Source organism: Antechinus flavipes, chromosome 1 (assembly GCF_016432865.1).
Source record: "Antechinus flavipes isolate AdamAnt ecotype Samford, QLD, Australia chromosome 1, AdamAnt_v2, whole genome shotgun sequence".
In the NCBI taxonomy this organism is placed as follows: domain Eukaryota; kingdom Metazoa; phylum Chordata; class Mammalia; order Dasyuromorphia; family Dasyuridae; genus Antechinus; species Antechinus flavipes.
The window spans coordinates 141,303,290-141,324,657 of NC_067398.1; positions in this window are offsets into that span (position 1 = coordinate 141,303,290).

Sequence of the window (21,368 nt, forward strand, 5' to 3'; positions counted from 1 at the left end):
CATTATTTTAAGTATTTCAAAGTGGGTATAGGATAATGTAAAAAAAAAAAAAAAAAAGCTGCAATAAGAGTGAGGAAACCTGGATTCTAGGACAAGATTTGCCCTTACAACTTTTATGTCTCTTTGGATCTGAATTTCTTCATCTGCAAAAGATAGTTGAACCACAGAATTCCTAAGGCTTCTTCCAGTTTTAAAATTATTTAAAGTCAGAAAAATAATTTTAAAACTGCAAGAAGCCTTAGGAAACTAACCTTCTTCTCACTTAAATTTACCTATGATTTACTATCTAGGTCCCAGAGGCAGCATGAAAGTAGTAGAGAGAGCAGTCCTTGAAGTAAGAAAAACATCTGTTTGAATCCCCAGCTCTTTTCTAGCTTTCTAGAAAAGTCCAGAAAGAGGTATGACATTGCCCAAAAGGTAATAATCTTTGAGAGGCTAGAGAAGGATAAAATTATGTAGAGATTTTCTAATATGTCTCCCAGGAGCTGTACTGATATCTAAAGAGCTTCCTCTGCCCCATGCCCAAGTCCTCCTATCAGATCCTTTCCACTATTCAGGGACCAGCTTCAGTGCTATGGACATCCTCCATGAAGGCTCCCCAGCCAAAGTTTGTCTCTCATTATTCTGAATTCTTATTATTTGCATCATCCAAATATATATATATATATATATAATATATAATTATATATCTTATGTTCCCTACTAGAATGTATAAACTATCTTATATAATCCAATTCAAAAAATATTTCTAAAGCACTTACTACATGCAAGATACTATGCTGGGTGGGTACTGGGAATACAAAGATGCTAAATGACAGTTCTTAACATCAAAGAATTACCCAAGCAACAAGTATACATTAAGTGTTTACTATGTTTACTACTCTGATCTAAATTCTGAGACTATATAGAAAGAAAAACATAGTCCTGCCCTCAAAGAGCCTATATTCTAATAGAGGAAACAATGTATAATAGGTATTACATAAATAACATATATATTGGGTATATACAGTTACATATGGAGTAGACAGATGATAACTTTTCTAGATTAGGCGATGGTAGTTAGGGGAAAGGAGGAAGTTGCTGAAATGTCTCCTCAACATGTGACATTTGAGCTCAGTCTTAAAGGGAAGAATTCTAAGAAGTGGGTTTTGAGAAGGTCCAAGAGTTCTTGGCTGAAGGGATACACAAAGCTGAGAAATAGTGTTGGTAAAAGGACTAAGGGGTAAAAAATGATTGCTATCCTTGGATCTTGAAGAGAACTAAAATGACATTATTATTTTGGGGTCAAGTTCAACGCATCCAGCTGTGGCTGATCAGAATAATATGAACTCAAATTGTTTTACCAAAGGTAGGACACAAATAGTCCATCTGAATCTTTGGAGTGGAGATCTCAGATTTCTTTTGAGTTACTCCAAGTTTTTTGCTCATAGAGTACAGAACTTTTTTGATGTGGTATTCCATGCTAAGTGGTTCTCTGTCAATATCTCCTGTGTCTCATGATCAGTCCCAAAGTTTTTCAGGGAAACTTTGAGAGTGTCCTTATATCCTCATGTGAGCACTTGCCTTGTGTGAATTCTCCATAAAATAGTCTTTCAGGCAAATTTATTTTGGGTATTCAGACAACATGGCCAGCCTATCAGAGTTATAATCTCTGCAGTAAAGTTCAAATGGTTAGCAGTTCAACTCAAGAAATGACCTCAATGTCTGATACCTTATCTTGCCAGGTGATTTTCAGCATTTTCCTAAGACAATTCAAGTGGAAATGATTCAGTTTCCTGGCATGATGCTAGTAGACTGTTCAGGTTTCAAAAGCATACAACAGTGAAGTCAGTGCAATGGCTCTGTAGGCCTTCAGTTTGGTAAACAGACTAATAACTCTTCTCTCTTTTCTTTGGAGCCTTCCAAACAATGGGCTAGCTCTTATAATGCATATGTCAACCTCATCATTCAGGTATACATTCCTGGAAAGTATAATGCCAAGATAAATGATCTATCCATAGCATTAAAACTCTCCATTTGCAGTAATGAATGATTCCCTGTATGGATGGTATAGTGTTGGTTGGTGGAGAACCTCTATTTTTTTGATGTTGCCAGGCAAAAATTAGCATAAACTGCAGATAATCAATCCATACTTTGCCTTACCTCGGCCTCAGAGGTGCACTGAGTACACAATATATTAGTGCACAAAATGGTGCACGAATTGTCTCTCTAGTTTAGTTTTGCCTTGCAGACTTTTCAAGTTAAATAAATTCTGTCAGTACAGTTGCTGAACTTGATACTATTTTCATTTTTATTGAAAGCCTCTGACATCACAGAAAACATCATGCTAAAAATCATGAAAGCAAACACATAGCCCTGTTTCACTTCATTGGTGACTGGGAAAGTACAAGAGCAGTCTCCATTATCCAGAACCAAGGTAAGCATACTGTCATGAACCTGATCTGATGAACTTCTCCAGGCAACCAAATTGTGCCATAATTTCCCACAAGCCCTCATGACTAACAGTGTCAAAGGACTTCGTTAGAGCAAGGAATGCTGTATACAGACCTATGTTCTGCTCTAGGATTTCTTCTGGATTTGTGGAGCAGTAAACACCATATTGACCATTTCTTGGCCATTTCTGAAGCAACACTAGCTCTCAAGTAGGTAACCATTTTCCAGGCAAAGGATCACCCTGTTAAGGACTCTGGCAAAAATTTTGCCAGTTGTGACTAAGAGAGAGAAATCCTTGCAATTATGATGAGACAATGTATTTCCTCTTTCTTTATAGAGCTAGACAATAGAGAGGCATCCTTGAACTTATGAGGGATAACCTCCTCCAACCATATAACCCCCCCAAAATTTCTGTCAACTTTTGAATGAGCAGTAGACCCCCAAAGCTGTAATCTCAGCTGGAATGGAATCAGCACTAGGCACTTTGCCACACAAAAGAAATTAAATGGCATTCAAAACCTCTTTTTCTGTTGGAAGTTTAGCTAGAGAAGGATTGACTTCAAACTGAGTTAAATGGTCAATGGCTTCAACACTGATTAATAATAATCTTTTTATAATATTATGGAAGTGTTTGGCCTATCTCTCCAGCATCACATCCTTATCACTAATTAATGTAGCTCCATCAATCCTGAGTAATTGAGATGCACCATAGGTCTTTGGCCCATAAATAACTTCAGAACATTATTAAGAACTTTGGATTGTTACTATCAACATAAAATTGAATTTCATCTGCTTTCTGATTGAGCCAAGAATCCTATATCTAATTTTCACTTGCTCTTTACTTTTGATGGAGTTAAATACTGCTTTCTTAGAAACAGATACTAATGGTAAATTCTGTCACTTTTTAAATTCCCCCATTATTTTTTTCAAACTGATCTTGATGTTTGTGAATATTCTGGCCCAGATGAGTAAATGTGGTATTATACACCAAATCTCTAATAGTTGCCCACTCCTTTTTTGCTCCACTGTTCCCAACTTTTTGTTGACTCAGTTTTCCCTCCAAGTTCACAACTAACTGCTCATGCTCAGAAAACTCTAATCTGTTAACTAAGCCTTCTGGTAGTTGTCTTGCCTTCGAGACACACTTTTTTTTAATACAAATATTTATCTTGGAGAGGATAAGTCTCTGTTCAGTTAAGCACTCTGTGCCACATATCACCTTCATCACTCTCACATCTTATTTATCTCCTCAACTTACAATGAAATAGCCAATGTTTGCTGTGAAAGTACATCCACGAAGTTTTGTTGAATGTAGATGAATGGAAGATAGCAGTGATGAGGAGAAGAGTGTAAGATGCACAAATCTTTAGTAGTAAGTGATTATTGCTCTTTCTGACTCCATTCTTCCAAGGATACCCAGACAGAACAGAATCTGTTCCCACTCTGGTATTAAAATATCAAGAATTATAAGCCTGTCTTCCTATAGTCCATTGATGAGGAGGTACTCCAAGTCTTTATAAATTTTTTCTTTGATCTTAGTAGGGTTTTTCATGGTAGGAGTATATACACTACTTGATGATGGCATGGTACTTTCCTGCAAGTGGCAATCACATTGCCACGAATCTATCATTCATTTCTTTTGGGAGGCATATGAGTTTGTTGATCAGATTAGTTTTGATTACAAAATCTATACCAGCTTCACAGCACTTCCAATCATTACAGTCACTCCAGAAAAACAGGTATCCAACTCTGATTTCAGTAAGCTGGCCTTTATTCATAATCCTCGTTTCACTCAGAACTGCTCTTTGGATGTGATACCTGCTGAATTCTCTTACAATAAGAGATAATCATCTTTCAAGTCTACTGAATTTTGTGTTGTCCATAATGTGTATCAGCTTATTTCATGTACCAATGGTAAATATCTTTGCAAAAAAATGTTGTTTCTATGTACATATCAATATAAATATATGTATTATATATATATATGTTTATATACATACATATACAGATAAATGTGTATATATATATACACATACACATATATATGTATGCAGATATATGTATGTATATATATAGTTTGTTTTTTTTCAACCACAAGGTAGGATCCACACACACTGTGGCAAGCAAGCCAGGATTGAGTGAAACAGACAATTTTTAGGGCACTTATTTTAGCCCCTTCCTCATTCTAGAAGATAAGCACTATGATTCTTTAAAAATAAAAATAAAAAAAAAAATTTTAAGCTACTCAGATACTCAGAGGGCTGCTGAATCTCACTGCTGCCTTAGTCCAGTGAGAAAATGACATTATAGCTAGACTATCTGTATGCAAAGTTATGACAATAATTCCCATTATATCAGGATCTGCTACTTTGTCACTTGCCTGTTACCAGAGAATTTTTTTAATTTTTAGGAAGTATTTTTTTATTTTTACAACTTCCTAATATCTGTATAATATTTTAAATTGGCCCTTCTGAATATTCCATATATACTTCCATACATACTGATTCCATATACATTTTCACATACTGCCCTCCAGGAGAACATAAGCTCCTTGAAAACAGAGACAGTTGCGTTTTTACTTTTTTATATCTCCTATGAGTAGCACAATATCTTTATGTATAATAACAGCTTAAAATTTATTCCTGTTTCTTTTCTGTGTGCTACAGAATTTCTGAGGTTTGTAAAAAGAGTAAAATGAGAAGGGTGATGTCTTTTGAATCATAAATAATTTGGATTTCAGTGAAACAGATTTTCACAATCATCAGCCTCACTCTCCCGTCCAGAATCATCAAAGCCTGTGACAAGACAAATTGTGATGGCTCAGGATGAAGTGACTGACTTTAGCATTTCTGATGTCCAACCAATCTGTAAGCATTCCACAGTGCCTGCTTCTGTCCTCTTTGTGGTTTTTGGAACAAATTGTTCTCATCCACCCATTCTGCCAGAAAAATGTCTTTCCATGTTTGTTACAGACCCTCCCCCAATTCACCTAGTGCTTGAGACTCTCCATAATCCTTGGTCCAGCCCATCGGCCAAAATGGCTTACAAAATGGCTGATGCACATGCTTCTTGGAGCTATGGTGAGAGTTGGGTGAATCAGGTCAATCAGTAGCCCTAATAAGAATTCAGCAGCCCTCAAGCCAGAGGTACTAGTCTTCCCTGAAGACTCAACACCCTGGGGAGAAGACACAAATAATTTTAAGTTAGATGATAATTAAGTATACAGAAGAGGGCAAACACAATGTCCTAAGAAATTGAAAGAGTATTACTATTTGTAACTGGAAAGATCATGGTAAAAATAGCTCCTAAAATGGACCTTTGTTGTTTTTCAGTTGTTTCAGTCATGTCCAACTCTTCATGGCCCCATTTGAGATTTTCTCGGCAATACTGAAGTGGTTTTCCATTTTTTTCTTCAGCTCATTTTACAGATAAGGAAACTGAGGCAAACAGAATGAGATTGCTGTCCCGGAGTCACACAGCTAATAAGTGGTCTGAGACTAATTTTGAACTTTCTGATTCTGGGTTTGATGTTCTATCCATTGTACCACCTGGTTGCCTTAATTGGCACTAGAAGGAGGCAAAGGATTTCATTGTATAGAGATAGGGAGAAAGGTCTTTTCCAGCCATAAATAGAGAAAAAATGAAATTATAGAATAGTTGCTGAAACAGATGTAAAAAGATACACAGGAAATGATGCTGGAAAGGCAGGTTCTTTCAAAATTGTAAAAGGCCCTGAATCCCAAGCTAAGCAATATATAATTTTCTCAGTTGGTGACAGAAAACCAAGAGAGATTTCTGAGCAGGATATTGGTATGATCACACTTTAGGAGATGACTTTGACAATGGTATGAAGGATCTTCACATCTCTACAGAACTAGTATATAGTACTCAATGAATTTTTGTGGAACAAAATTTGTTGCTAAGTGACATGGTAAGCAGCAAAGAAATACCATGTTCTCATTGATTTCCCATTTGTCAGTGCCCTCCTTTTCCATGAAATGACTGTGTATATACTGTGTATTTAGTTTTCTGCATACACATGCACACACACACACACACACACACACACACACACACACATACTATTTCTCTCTAACAGAATGAAAGGTGTTCAAAAGCAAGTTGTTTTATGTTAACTTTTGTTTCTCTAGCATCTAACTAGGTGCCTAGCAGAGTGTTTAACTAAATGTTTCTTGAATGAAAAGGTAGATGGATGAATGGATTGATATTCCTTATTAACACTGATATCAGTTGCATCTTGAATGGCTCTTCAAAGAAGACTTTCCCATAAAACCAAAAGACAATTGGTTCTTGATTCTTTTCAACTCAATCAGTATTTATCAAATACTTTCTGTATCACAGTTGGAAAAAACAGTTAAGTAATTCCTCCTTTCGGGGAGATTGCATCTACTGAAATGGCAATGACTAGTTTTGTTTTTCAATCCTGTATCATTCTAGGTAGTGAAAAGAGCTAAAAAAAAAAAAAAAAAAAAAAAAAAAAAAACCTCCCCAGACCCTTTTCATGACACCCAAATGTTGAAGATTGGAACCAAGAACCTTAAATCAGAAAGCATGATGATTAAGTAACAAAAAGTAAGGGTCAACATGCCCAACATTGTTCTATTTTGAGTTCTAATGTTCCTTTCATTCTTTATTTGAGCAGCTAGAAATGAATTTGTGGTCTTTGAATTTCCAGGGGGCTCTGGATAGCTAGTCTGCTTCTCCTCCCAGCAACCATGGAATACCCATTTTAAAGAAGATGCTATGTTCCATGAGCAAAGCAGAATCACAGTACCTCAAAAGAAATGTGCAGTTCAACATATCTAGCATATATAGGACTGCTTGCCATCTAGGGGAGAAGGTGGAGAGAGGGAGGGGAAAAATCAGAACAGAAATGAGTGCAAGGGATAATGTTGTAAAAAAATTACCCTGGCATGGATTCTGTCAATATAAAGTTATTATTAAATAAAATAAAATAAAATATTAAAAAAAAAAAGAAAGAAATGTGCAGTTGTGGAATGTAGAATTTCTGATGTCCAACCAATCTCTAATGTAGAGACATCACTACTTTAAATTCTCATATTTGTGCCTGATCTATGGTAGAGCTCCAAAGGCTCACAGTCACCACTGATTTCATGTTAGACAAGATAAGATTTAATTAAGTGAATAGCAAATACACATATTGGGTAATGGAATTGGAACCATTTATACTACCTGTGACTCTCTGGCCATAGTGCCACTTTGGCCATGTCACATAACCTCCTTCTGGATATATATCCTCATCTGTATCTGGAGAAAATATAAAGTCTTTTCTACCTCTAAATTCTGTGACTCATACTTCTTGACTCCTGAGATTAAATTGCATCAAGAATCTTCCACAGGGTCAAAATCTTCCTCAGACTTTAGCTAATAAAGGTTCACTGAATCTTTGTATGGTAATTGGGGACAGGAGTTATTAAATTCTACACATCTGCTCAAGGTCACTCACTACTCAGAAAATTATTACAGACAGGATTATGACACAGAGCTCCTAACTCTCAGTGTATGGGTTTTTTTTTTTTTTATCCTCTTTGCTAATATTTTCTTGTTGTATTATCATTTAGCATCCATGTGTATCAAGTCTCTCCATTCGTGAAATAATAACATATGATGACTAAATCCTTCCTCATACAGGTACAGTGAGTGTTAATGAGGTAAAAATGCAGAAGTGTTAATAGCCTTTTGAAAAAGACAAGCTCTCAGAATATAAACATTAGGCAATCCTAACTCCAACATTTAATATCTGAGATCACTCAGCCTTGGCTAGTAGAAAAAGGCATTAATACAATGCCTGAAACTTTCTTTTTAAAATGAACATCACATAGAGGGAATGAAGAGATGCATGGTGGGTGAGAGCAGGCTGCAACATATAACCAATAAGAAATTCTAAAGAATAAGAAAAATAAAAGATATAATCTTGGAACTGTAAGCTAGAAAGAAGAAATGGGTTGGCCACATATCAAGAGTAAAGAGATGAAAAGTAGACTGGTAGCCTTCTGATGTTGGCAGGAATTAAGGAAGGCCCCTACCACATTGGGTAGATCACCTATAATAAATTTTTGGGAGGACATGAACCAGAGTCATATAGAAAGGGCAGGTAAGGATGATGTGCATGTTGTAGCTTCCAAATAAGTGAGATCGCAGATCTCTTTGAATATCTGAGTAACTTAAAATGCAAGTCAATATTAATACGTTAAAAAAATGTTTCAGCAGAAGATGAGTAGAAATTACAATTCAGTAGAAGAAATGGTAGGTTGAAGACAGAAGGATGAAGCCCAAACCCTTACTCTTGTCTGCTATTAATAAACTATATGACCATGAAAAAGTCATTTGATCTTTGAGCCTTAGTTTTTTCATCTATAAAAACTTAAGGAATTAGTCTCGGTGATCTTCAGTGCCAGGTCTATGATGCTGCCAAAACAACTTATTGTAAATACATTATATATTTGCTTGTGATGGAACATTATTGTGCTATATGAAATAATCAGCAAAATGCTTTCTCAAAAACGTGGCAGGATTTATATGAACTGATGCAAAGTGAAGTGAACAGAATCAGAACATTGTTCACAATAACAGAAATATTGCATGATCAACTATGAATGACTTGGCTCTTCTCAGCAATACAATGATCTAAGATAATTCCAAAGGATTTATGATGAAAAAATGCTATCTGCTTCCAGAGAAAGAAATGATATCTGAATACAAATTAAATACTTTTATAAACTTTATTATTCTTGATGAGAGGAGTTCTTTTTGTTTTCTTTAGGACATAGTTAATATGGAAATATTTTACATGACTGCACGTATGTAATCTATAATAAATTGTTTAAGTTCTCAAGGAAGAGGGAGGAGAGAAAAGAAGGAAGATAATTTGGAACTCAATTTTCCTTTTTCAATAATATTTTATTTTCCAAATACATGTAAAGATACTTCTCATCATTCATTTTTGTAAGACTTTGTGTTCCAAATTTTTCTTCCTTGCTTCTTTACCTTCATCTTCCCTAAGAGTGAGGAATTTAATAACTATGTTAATAAAAATAAAATTAACCTATTTTTAAATGGATTAAATGTGTGCAGTTCTATTAAATATGTTTCCATATTTGTCATGTTATACAAGAAATGTCACACCAAAAGAAAAAAAAAAAAACAATATACAAGAAAGAAAAAAGCCAACAAACAAAAAGTGAAGATACTATGCTTCTATCTATATTCAGTCTCCATTGTTCTCTCACAGGATGTGGATGGCATTTTCCCTCCCAAATCAATTGGAATTACCTTGAATAACTGCTCAATTATTTATTTGTTTGTTTGACATGTAATTTTAAAATTAAATTTTAAAAACCACATTGTAATCATGTAAAACATTATTTTTTAATACTTCAGAGTTAAATCCCAAAGCTCTAGCAATGCAATTCAGTTCTGGTAGAGAAGTTTATACAATGGATAAGAGCACTGGCCTAGAGTCAGGAAATTCTGCATTCATATCTGATTTCAGATACGTACTAGCTGTGTGACTCTGAGCAAGTCACTTAACCCTGCTTGCTTCAGTTTCCTCATCTGTAAAATGGGCTAAAGAAGGAAATGACAAATCATATCTCTGCCAAGAAAACTCCAGAAGTCACACATGACTGAAACAACAATAACACAGGTATTCCTTCCTTCACCCCCAAAAAGCAAAACTAAAACCTGAAGAATGTCCCTTTGGAAATGATAGGTCAGAGTGTCCCTCTGTGTCCAAAATTCAATATGCTCATGAATTATGACTGAACTGCTAGCTTACTGTGGTGACAGGACGTGGACAGTGAACCGGTCACTCTTCCAGGAACCATTAGGAGGACTTTGCAGCCATTCTGGATTCCCTAAACCTGTCATTTTTTGCTTCAGTAAGTGCCAATGCTGAAAATCTGGCAAAGTGTTAGTTCAGCTTAGATTTCTGTTACCATAGAAACAGTGGGCAGCTCCAAAGCGAGAGACAGAGGCTCTAAAAGTATCTTCCAATTCCGGGTAAGCTCCTTTCCAATCTTTAAAGGTTTCATCCTACTCCATAGCACTGTGATGGAACCAGGGCGTGATTTGCTTGGTAAAAATTGTTCAACAACTCAGAACACTCAAAAAATAATATTCCCAGATTCACCTTCATCATTTCTGAAATACTAATTGGACCTGTTCACTTATACCAAACCCATCTTTTTTGTCTCTTTGCTATCATGATATTCTTCTTGTTATTCAATCATTTTCAGTCATCTCTTAATTTTTGTGACCCTGTTTGGGATTTCCTTGGCAAAGGCACTGGTATGGTTTACTATTCCTTTCTCCAGCCCATTTTACAGATAAGAAAACAGAAGCAAACAGGATTAAGTGACTTGCCTATGGTGAACTACCTAATAAGTGTCTAAGGCTACATTTGAACTCGTGACCACCAGACTCCAAAGATAGTTCTTGGTTCACTTCATCACCTCATAGAGAAGTTAAATCAATAACTAAAAATCATGCAGATTATAAGTATCGGAGGCTAGGATAATGGGATCCCAGATTTAGAGCTAAAAAGAATCTCAGTTGTCAGGTAATCCAATCCCCTCATTGTATAGATGAGATCCAAGAAAAATGACTTGGTAATGATTATAACAGGGATCTTAATCCAGGTTATTTGACTCCATTAACTAGTGATCTTTTCACTGTACACACATGAATCCAAACTCAACACTCTCTCTACTATACTAGGTTATCTACATCCCACCAATATTGCAAAAATACTTTAAAAATTTAAGTGAGATAAACAAATGAATATTGTTAGTAAGAGGCTACTCTATTTGAGTTCATTCTTTCCAGCATCTTCTGACCAAAACATCATGAAGATGATGTCTTGACTTGGGTGTGAACTAGATTTAAGTGAAGCAGAGCTACACAAAGTCATAATCTTCACACTCTCCTCCTGCTCATTGAAGTCCACTGGCAAGATCATTGGATAAAGGCCCAGGATGCAATGGATGAACATGGTAGTACCATGGAACGGATAAGACTATGATGAGAGAGTATGAGTGACATAATGCTTAGGGGTAGAATAAACATTTTGGAGCCTAGAATATAGTTCTGGGTCTGTCACTTGAATAACATTAAAGAGATGGTGGATGAACAACTAGAAAGGGGAGCAGAGATAACAAAGAGTCAGCATGGTTCCATCAAAAAGAGATTATTCCAGACTAATCTCATTTCCTTGTTTGATAGTATGACTAAATTAGTAAATGAGGGGAATTCTGTGAATATTATTTATCTAGATTTCAGTAAAGCTACTATCATTACCTGAGAGGAGAGATGATAATGCAACTAAGTACATTTAAAACTGACTGTATAAAAAGTAGTTAGTTGTTAATAGTTCATTGTCAATATGTTAGGAATACTCCTATGGAAATTAATAATAATAATGGCATTTATTAAGTGCCAGGCACTGTGCTAAGAACTTTGAAAATATTATCTCATTTGATGCTTACAATAATCCTGGGTGGTAGGTGCTATTATTAACCCATTTTATATTTAAAGAAATTGAGATAAACAGAGGTTTCCCAGAGTCCCACAGCTACTGAGGCCATATTTGAATTCAGTTCTTTCTGACTTCAGGCCTAATATTCTATCCACTGTGGCATTTATGGAGTATTCCAGGAATCTGTATTTGGCCATCTGTTCTGTAATCTTTTTATCACTCATTTAGATAAAGGTTCCATTAGCATACTTATCACATTTGCTAGAGACACAAAAGCTGGGGGGAGAGGGGGAGGGGAATAGTAAACACACTGGATTAGAGAACTCCAAAAATTCCTGATAGATAAATGTATTGATTTGAATCTAATAAGATAAAATTCAGTAGGAATCAATATAAAGTTTTACATTTGGGTTCCAAAAATCAACTTCATAAACACTTAATTAGAGAAGCAAATAATAAGACAGCAAATGTTCTGAGGAAACATCTGTGGTTTTAATGAGAGAAGAATCAATATTAGGCAGTAGTTGGATGTAGCAGCTAAAGACACATAGCTTCCAGCATGGGATGAATAAAATCAAACATCCATTGTGCTCTTGTCCAGTGTGTCTTGTCAGATCTCATATTACTCAGTTCTGGGTGCCAGTTTAAAGGATGTTGAAAAGCTAGAAAATGTTTAGAGGAGAGGAGCGGGGATAGTGAATGATCTGAAGTATGAGGTTGAAGGGAATGGATATTCTTTAGAGAACGGAAGAGTGGGGGTTGGTTAGAGAGCAGAATGGGCAAGGAAGAGGGAAGAGGACATGAAAGCTATTATTATTTGAAAATCCACCATGTAGGGGAAGAAGGATTAGAAAGATTCTATTTTGCTCAATAGAACCAGAAACGGTGGCTAGAAATTACAAAGAGACACATTTAGGCTTAACTTCCAAGAGTTAAAAAACAAAGAAACAAAAAAGATTACAACTTAATCATATTTTGAACTTTCCAAAATTGGAATGAATTTCTTCTGGAAGTTGTGTTCCCCCTCCTCAGAGGTCTTTAAACAGAGGTTGGAAAAACTCTTCATGTTATCTCCTTTATGTATTTGTTGAATGAGATAATCACTGAAATCCCTTCAAATTCTTAAATTTTATAATTCTATGATCTTGAACTAAACCTCGCTAAATCCCATTTTCACCAACTTTAAAATGAGGGAATTAGACTTAGATAACTTTTAGTTTTACTTCTATCTCTAAAGTACAAAATGAATAAATAGCTAGAGGATATTAACAAAAATCTCCTAATTCAACCAATGAAAATTAACTTTTGTTTGTAATTAAAAAGAAAGGGGATATTAAGTGGGACAAACAATATAAGTTAAATATAAGGAAGAGTGACAAATAGGTTATGTGATTATAATGAAACTATCTTAGGTGAATGTGGGATGCAGTTACACCACTAGATGACCATATTATCAGTAGCATTTGGTCATTGTTTAAATAGCTGCAGATGGTAATTTGATGGAAACCAATAGTTTTAATGACAGCATGATCAATAGCACAGCAGACTGATTTTTTTTTCCAAGGATAAGCTATTAATAATGTCTCAAAAAAAAAAAAGTCAGCTATATAGTTTTCAATTCAATTGAGCAACATCAATTCAACTTACTTGTATAGTACAGATAAGGCATAATTAAGCTTGCCTGGGGGCAGATAATCATGAAGTACACAAATCAAGCCAATGGTCATCTCTTCTCACTTAGAAGTAGAGTTCCATCCAGTTGTACCCTGGCCAATTCAAATATAAATTGCCAAATTTCTCTTTTGAAAACTTACATTTGTGGACCTTACTATTTTAGATTCTCCCCACTTGTTCTTCCCTACTCTTCTCCCCATTTTATTTCAGCATGTCCCAATGTGCTCTTTTTCATTCTCATTCTCATCCCACAAGTGTGCTCAGTGCCAATATTCAATAAATGCTGGATTGAAGGAAGGTTTTCTTTCTCATGGCCTCAAGCCAATGTTCACACATTTCAGGTGTTTGGAAGAAGTTTCTATTTCTCTATCAACACTGTACCTTCCTTTACTCCCCTAAGGCTATTTTTATTACACATTTCTTTGATGAAATAATGGAATTGTAGCATCATACCATCATTCTGGGCTAATCTCTCCAGTTTATGCTGTTACTCTTGTCATTTTAGTTGCCCTCTCATCCAGTTCCAATTACAATTCTTTGATTTCCCTGGTTCTATCACTTTATAGTTGACTGAATTAGCTTGAAATCATCCAGCTAAACAAGTATTAATTGAGTATGCCCTTTCAGTTTAGTTAATTGGTGGTGGACTTGCAATGGACAATAGTCCTAATGCTTTTCAGCTGGTGGGGATTTCTATATAAATACCCACCCTTACATGTTAGATGTAATAAACAGTTAAAGGAGGCAAAAAACATAGTCCTATCCTTGTAAGAGATGTCTAGGGGTTTCCCATTTTATTAGCAATAAAAACCATACTTGCTACAAGACCTTGAGAAGTTCACCAAGGATATGAAAATGTAATAGATACTATTAGATAATATATAATTAAATGTTAAGCAGCTAAGTGGCTCAATGGATAAAATTGTAATCAGGAAAATCTGAATTCAAATGCAGGACAAGACAATTGTTTGCTTAGTTCCCTCATCTGTAAAATGAGCTAGAAAATAAAATGGCACATCACTCCAGTATCTTATTATTATTATTATTAATTTTTTTTTCCTGAGGCAATTGGGATTAAATGACTTGCTTAGAGTCACACAGCTAGGATACATTAAGTGTCTGAGGTCATATTTGAACTCAGGTCCTCCTGACTTCAGGGCCGGTGCTTATCTACTGTACCACCTACCTGCCCCCACTCCAGTATCTTTGCCAAGAAAACCCTAAATAGGGTCAGTGAAGAGTGGAACACTATTAAAATGACTAAACAACTATTAATGGTGGCATGATACAGACCATAAATGTTGAAATTTTGAAAGAGGAGAGACTGCTGAGAATTAGAATACTTACAAAAGACTTCACAAAGAAAGCAAAATTTGATTTCACAAACAAAAAAAAATTGAAAGCCAGAAAGTTTCTCCTTAGTCATCTGGTCTAATGCATATGAAAAAGGAATCTCTAATCCAGTTTCTAATTGAAAGTCTTCAGTAAGGGAAACTCACTTCTCTCCACTTCAATTGATTGTGCTTTGGGACAGTTCAAATTCTTGGGATGTTTTTCATATTGTTAAGCCCAATTCAATTCTTGGTAGCATTATCTATGTTCTTGATTCTGCCTTAAGGAATTTGAGTCTTTTTAAGTAGAGGTAAAATCACAGATTTGGTTTAAAAATAAAAAAAGAGGAGGCTAGTTTTCAGAGACAGCCAAGAAATTAGGGGTGTCTAATAGTTATTACAATGATGATTAAATATTTTATTACTGACATATAAAAAAGTTGAGATCAAGAAATAGACAGGACACATCACAGCATATTGCATTAGTAAAAGTGGCTCCAAAATCAGAGGTCAGAGGTTCAAATCCTATCTCCAACTTTCTTTCTTTCTTTCTTTCTTTTTTTTTAAATAACTTTTTATTGACAGAACCCATGCCAGGGTAATTTTTTACAACATTATCCCTTGCACTCACCTCTGTTCCGATTTTTCCCCTCCCTCCCTCCACCCCCGCCCCCAGATGGCAAGCAGTCCTTTACATGTTAAATAGGTTACTGTATATCCTAGATACAATATATATGTGCAACCCGAACAGTTCTCTTGTTGCACAGGAAGAATTGGATTCAGAAGGTAGAAGAAAAACAAAAATGCAAGAAGTTTATATTCATTTCCCAATGTTCTTTCTTTGGGTGTAGCTGCTTCTGTCCATCCTTGATCAATTGAAACTGAATTAGCTCTGTTTATTGAAGAGATCCACTTCCATCAGAATACATCCTCAAACAGTATCATTGTTGAGGTATATAATGATCTCCTGGTTCTGCTCATTTCATTTAGCATCAGTGCCAACTCTCACTAACAGCATGACTTCAAGGAAGTCACCTAGTTTCCATGATTCTCCATTTCATCATCTGGAAAAAGGGATGATTGAATTTAGTAGCATCTTAGATCCCTTGCAACTCTAGAGCTACTAGCCTATGCTCATTGTGAGATGCAATGTGGTCTAACAGCTCTTGAAGAAAAGAAACTGTTCAGATTGGGCTGTCACACTCAAATTTATAACTACTTTTGTAGCTTAAACAGGTCGTATAAATTGGCTGGGACTCAGTTTCCTCATCTGTAAAATAAGAGGGTTGAAAGAGATAATCTCTAAGTACTAGTTAGCCTTCTAAATTCTATGATTATATGAAATGAATGAAAAATCATTTGTAAAATAGTTACTATATTCCAAGCCCTATGCCAAGGACTGGAGATACAAATCTGCCCTCAAGGATCCTATGTTATAATAGGAAAAAAAGGAGAGCTCAAGCTGGAAGAGGAGGGGTTTAGGACAAGTACATAGTGACATGCTTTGGAGATAATTCAAGGAATGATAAGAATGTGGTTCAGAAATGGTGAGGGGGTCACCATTTAATAAAAAAAAGCTGGAGAGATCTCTGAGGCAAAGCAAAGTTTATTATACATTCTCGTGAAAAGGGCATCCCACCCAGACAATCTAAGGGCACCTTCGGGGGCAGGATCAACACTTTTAATCCCTAACGCAAATACCCCCTCCCATCACTGACCCACATCGTCATTGGCTGAGGATCTTACTTTCTAAATGCAGGAATTACCCAAGAAATTGAACTTGACCAATAAGTACATAGTTGCCCATATTTGATTGAAACAGGGAGAAAATGATGTCACCGGAAGATAGCAGGAAGGGGACTTAGATATGCTCTTGGATCAAGGTCCTTCGGGCCTACTCAAACTCTGAAGTAGATGAAGCTTTACTCAATTTTCACAACTGTCTTGAAAGATTTCACCTCATCTCATTCAAGAAGAAAACTCATCTATTAGAAACTGGGATCCCAGAGAAAGAGAAAGACCTAAAGCAAAGAAGAGATAAACAAAAAACAAAATAAATTATCATTCAACAACTGTGTTGAATATCTACTACAGCCCCTAGACTAGGTTCTGTGGAAGAAAGGGTGGAAAGAGCACATAGTTTCTATACTTGAGAACTTCATATGAATAGGAGAAAGAGGAGGAGGAGGAGGAGGAAGAAGAAGAAGAAGAATGAGGAGGTGAAGCAAATGATACAAGGAAAAGACAAATTAAAATTAATATTTCTAGGATTTATCCCAAAAGGCAAGCACAGTCAGCTAAAGTTTCTCAGTTACTGAAGTAATATATTGTTTATAAACTATACTTTTTGTTTATCATTATAATTATTATTAACAACAATGATAATAGCTAACATTTATATAGCACTTTAAGTTTTATATAGCTCTTTACATATATTATCTTGTGTGATCCTCACAACAACCCTGTAGAATGCTAACGTTTTATAAGGAACAAACAGAATCCACGGGAAGGATAGGCACAAATTTAAAGTATAGAGATAATGAGGCACATTTTTAAATAACATATGTGGTCAAGGCAACTCAGAATGCTTATAGTACTAGTACTACAGATCTCCAACTTACTTTTGTCCCTCATGGACTCTTCATAAAACTCCCACTTGGCCACAGAATAATTCAGCTGACTTCCCAAGGTCTGCTCTTCTCCACAGTCTGACTCTCCTTTGCCAGAGCTAATTTTCTCTTGAATTCATGGCTGACTGTTTCATTGCTGCTAGTGATAAGGTCTAGATTTAGGGAACCAAAATGAGATTAGGGTTTCTGGTGGTCAGGGAGCTAAATGATAAGGTCTAGTGGCAGATTCAGGGTTCAGGGAACCATATTGAGAGGTTTGGCTCCTCTGCACCCCCTTGGGATTCGGCGCAAGGGTGGGGAGTTTTTGGGGACTCCCTTCTGGCGGCGCAGAGGTTCTCTGTAAAAGAATTTACAGACCCCAAAACCTAAATTGATAAAAGATTTATTATGGGGATTGGAAGTAAGGTTAGAAATCCTGACAGAGAGGCATAAAGTCTCATTAGGAAATAGGTGAGGGTAAAGAGGGCATGACACTGGAAAGAGTATTCCAATGGGCAGAGGCCCTTGGCATCCCAAGCATAAAGTTGGCATGTTTGGAACCTCTGCAAAGAGAAGCTTTTAGTTTGGTTCTTTTATATTGAATATCTTAGTGGAGGCTGGGACAGCTCAAATTGGCTATGAGCTGGGGGTTGCTCTAGATGGGGCTGGGTACAGCTTGAGTTGAATTGAATGGAAGATCTACTTTGAATAGAGTTGGAATTCTCTAGCTCAAGACTCAACCAGCCCCACCTAGGTAAACTGCTTTATCTGATTCCCTGGGGCGGTCTCTCACTGAGGCAGGGTTGAAGGAGATTTTTTCCTTCAAGGATTTTTAGAGTTTCGGGGTCTCCTCTTCACTAGGAGTCATGATCCATGAAAATGCTTCATCCCTTAAGTCATTGCCTGTGTCTGTGGCTAAATGAGGGGAGTGTGTACCTCTGCTCTGGATTCTCTAGAACTGAAAATTTGAATTTAGGATAAAGTTTATCCTACTGGGAGAATAACTAGGCTCCAAAGTACTATGGTCAATGAGAAAGAAAGAGAGAAAATTTCCTCCTCTTCTTACTACACTCTGGTATATCTACAGGAGTCAAGCTGTACATAGCTGACCCTAGCCTAGCCTGAATATCTCAGTAGTGATTTTGGTTTTCTGAGGACCTCAAGGGTGTGACCAATCTGTTCCTTCTTTTCCCATCAAGAAGAAATTTCTTCACACTTCATAAAGGGATTACAGGGTGTGAGCAGGGCTTTCCACTTCATTATCATTTTGATATCTCAATTGTTTTGTCATCTGACATCAGCCTCCACCATGACAGATCAACTGCCTCCCTCACATATGTGTATATGTACATATATGTATATATATATATATTCATCCACATGTGTATGTGTATATGTCACACATATAAATATAATATAGCAAAAGGCAAGATGGTCCATGGAAAGAACATTTACTCTGGAGTTAGATAACATGCATTAAAGTCTCACATCTGACACATATTTATGTGACTGGGCAAATCATCTAACCTCCCAGGATACATTTTCCTTAACTAGAAAATGCAGAATTGGATTAAATGCACCTGATATTCTTTTAGCTCTGGATGTAAATTTCTATAGATACAAGTATGTATATATGAGTATATATATATATATATATATACATACATACACATATATATACATACAAATACCATACCCATACACACATCCAGCTTCTCCAGCTATAAAAGCCCTTTCACATACATTGACTAATTTGATCCTTACAGCAACCCTGTTTGAGCTGGAAATAGACACATGCCCTAGGAGCAGCTAGCTCAACAAATAGTAATTAAGAGATCTTTGCTGTAACTTCTCATTCCAAAACTAATAATGATGAACACAAGCTTGACTTTATCACTCCATCTACTAGTTTTCTCTCAGCAACCCCAAGGCAGCCCAGCCATGGGCAACCCAGGGGGCATTTTTGCTTCATTTGCAACATGAAGCAATGTAAGCTGTTTTGCAAGACTTCAAACTAACTCCAGCATCTTCATGTTCCTATTAAAACGTAAATAATTTTGGTAACCAAAGAAACAGGTATTATGAGCAATGGGAAAAGTGCCCAAGTGAACAGAATCCTATAATCCTGTCTTCTTATGGTTTCCATGACTACAGGTCTGTCTGAATTACATTAGTCAAACATAGCACCAAGAAAGAAATAAAAAGGAAAGGAGGAAATAAAGGGCATAAAAAGAGTTACAAATAGGTAAAGGGGTCTTTACTTGTCTCATAAGCAAATATTTATTTTTTTTGGATTTTGAGTAAATCAACTGCCTTTAATACCTCTACCTCCCACTCCCAAGGCTTGATTCTAGTTTAGATAAAAGATGCTCAAAGGCATACACAGCATTTCAGATAGCTCACTATAAGCCTTTCTGTATTACATAGCCACATAAGACAGTCAGGTAGCCCAGGGGACAGAACACTGGACCTGGAGTTAGGAACACCTGAGTTAATATCTGGCCTTAGTAGCTGTGTGATGCTGGGCAAATCACTTTGACCTCTTTTTCCTTCAGTTTCTTTAACTATAAAATGGGGATAATAATAGCACCAACCTTCCAGGTTGTTCTAAGGATCAAATAAAGTACTTGGCACAAAGTAGGTGCTATAAAAATGATAGGTATGATGAAGATTACGCCCAAATTTAGCCATAAGTAGATAGATGGTTATTAGGACTTTCTATGGATTATGGTTCATTTGTGGAGAAGTACCCATATGCAAAAAGAGGGGCAGAAAAGTACTCCCTAAACTTGAAATAATTATTCATACTTTTGTCTACAGTTTTATTTTGCTGCTATTTCAAAGGACTTCTTTTTTCTAATAAAGCACAGAAACTATATTTTTCAATCCCTCTTCTTCCCATTTAATAATATGGCTTTAGGACTAAGGACTGGGCCTATAATTTCATTGAAATAAGGCACTCCCTTGAGAACAAACTCCCTCAACTAATCCAGATTGGCATTTTGTTGCAATGTATATAGTCATAGTTGCTTACAATATTGAGAGGTTGAATGATTTGCCCAGTATCACTCAGCATCATATATCAGAGGTAAGAATCAAAAACATCTTCCTGGCCTTGAAGCCATCTCTAGTCACTATGTCACAGGACCACACATAGTTTTAATGTTTGCAAAATGTTTCCAGTCCATCATCTCATTTTATTCATATAGAAATCCTGTGACATTACTATTATTCCCATTTTATGGATGAGGAAGCCAAAGTATTATCATTATTCCCATGTTATGGCTGAGGAAGCCAAATACCAGAAATATTATTACTTCTCTAGGGTCATACAGATATGAAGTCTATGATGTGGATTTAAATCCTGGTATTCCTGGTTCCAAATCCAGCACTATTTAGCATCTAGAACCAAAGTCAATCATTCTACTATGCTGGACCTGAAATCAGGAAGTCTTGATCTGGCCTCTGACTGTAACTATGTGATCCTGGACTACCCTCTGACTAAATTTCCTCAACTGTAAAATGGGGATAATTATAGCGTCTGTGTTTTGTGGATCAAATGAGATGTTTGTAAAGTGTTCAGCACAATGTCTGGCACTTAGCAAGTTCCCTTCCTTTTTCCCTCCCTACCTCCCCTTACAAGAGTCAGATCTGAAAAACTGACCCCTCTACAGAAAGAGCAGTGATAAACAATATACTTTAAGAGTAGAATCACAGAATTCTAGGAAGATCCTGACATTCTTTGACTTTTCAGGATTCCCATGAATCAGGCATAACAGCATTACAATTCTACTCTAGCTGGCA